The following is a 2065-nucleotide window of genomic DNA, read 5'->3' on the forward strand; positions in this document are numbered from 1 at the left end:
GTGGACCACAAGCTAAATATGAGTCAACAGTGTGATGCTGTTGCAAAAAAAGCAAACATGATTCTGGGATGTATTAACAGGTGTGTTGTGAGCAAGACATGAGAAATCATTCTTCCGCTCTACTCTGCGCTGGTTAGGCCTCAGCTGGAGTATTGTGTCCAGTTCTGGGCATCGCATTTCAAGAAAGATGTGGAGAAATTGGAGAGGGTCCAGAGAAGAGCAACAAGAATGATTAAAGTTCTTGAGAACATGACCTATGAAGGAACGCTGAAAGAATTGGGTTTGTTTAGTTTGGAAAAGAGAAGACTGAGAGGGGACATGATAGCAGTTTTCAGGTATCTAAAAGGGTGTCATAAGGAGGAGGGAGAAAACTTGTTCATCTTAGCCTCTAAGGATAGAACAAGAAGCAATGGGCTTAAACTGTAGCAAGGGAGGTTTAGGTTGGACATTAGGAAAAAGTTCCTAACTGTCAGGGAGGTTAAACACTGGAATAAATTGCCGAGGGAGGTTGTGGAATCTCCATCTCTGGAGATAGTTAAGAGTAGGTTAGATAAATGTCTATCAGGGATGGTCTAGACAGTATTTGGTCCTGCGATGCGGGCAGGGGACTGGACTCGATGGTCTCTCAAGGTCCCTTCCAGTCCTAGAAATCTATGAATCTATGAATACATTTCATTCAGACTGTAAAAGGAAACCCTGGGCTGAACAGGAAGTGACTAAAGAACAGGAGCTGAGACTATCCCAGGATTTTTCAGTGACGGTCATTTTCCCAAGGGGAATCAAGTTCATCCTCCCGCCCTGCCCCAACATACAATCATCTGGCTAGGCTGAATGCACGAGAGCAGTCTGGGTGCTCTAAAGCCCGTCCCATTGTACTTTCGTACACTAAGTATTCGCAAAAATGTATCTCAAAGCCTCCAGCCCCAGACAGAACGTTGACTTAGGAAACTCACAAGGCTCTGTATTAGGGGAGACTCATCAGCAGAATGGGAATTGGGGGAGAGGGGCAGTTTCCAACATTCTTCTTGGGCTTCCTGTATCATTTTACCTCGTTCTAGAAAGAGAAGGAGAGAACAATCCCCCTGGACTAACACTAATGATCATTTACTATAAGGAGTGCTTTATGAATGCTTGTCACGGCCCTCCAAGGTCTTTGTTATGGTGCAAGGAGACCAGAGGCCAAGTGACCAGCTCAGCTTTACAGCGGGGGAGCGGGGGGTGTTGAGTGTGGCTGGATGACTTGCTATTTAAAAAAACAACAAGAGCTGCTTTGAAAAAAAAAGTCTTCATATTTTATCATTAAGGAGGCACAAAATGAACCCACCAGCCCTCTACCAAGATGATGGATGGGAATTTAGGAACTTTAATGAGACTATCTGGGAAACACATTTCTCTAGGAGCTGAAAGCCCATAGTAGGCTTGAGGAATGACTGTGGGTGAGCCTACGCCATGGACTGCTTAGATTAATTATGTCATGGAAGTGATGACATTGGCCTTATAGCACTAAAGTGCCTGGACTTCTTGTCTTTCCTGAGTGGCACAGACATTATGTCACACTGTTTAGTGGACACAGCTTTCCAACAGCGGTCCCGCCAGTGCCAAACACCGAGAGAATATAACCCCTTTACTCCCACGTGAGAGTCCTGTTTACACATCTCTGGCATGCCAGGGTACAATCCAGGCTAATGAGCAGCTCTGTCACCCCCCGGCCCTGCAGCCTTGAGTGTCTTACAAAGTCTCACTGAAATAACTCCCACCTGGGCCACTCACAAACAGCCTAAGAGCGTGCAACTCACACCCTGAGTGTGTGTGTGTAACTGCAGCCTGCCAGCCACACCTGGGTTACACTCTGGCTCTCACCAGCCGGGTTATACAGCAGGGTGACCCCAGCACACACCCAGTCTTAGATTTTCTCCCAGAAATCTATCCTGTACTGCCCAGCTCTCTCTTGGACCCTACAAATCATATTAAGTCCATCATTCCTGTAAGATTATTCCTGTGCCCACAAATTACCACCCCAAATCAGAGTTACCCAGACACTTCCATTCAAACACACTAGACTAGA

Source organism: Chrysemys picta, chromosome 4 (assembly GCF_011386835.1).
Source record: "Chrysemys picta bellii isolate R12L10 chromosome 4, ASM1138683v2, whole genome shotgun sequence".
In the NCBI taxonomy this organism is placed as follows: domain Eukaryota; kingdom Metazoa; phylum Chordata; order Testudines; family Emydidae; genus Chrysemys; species Chrysemys picta.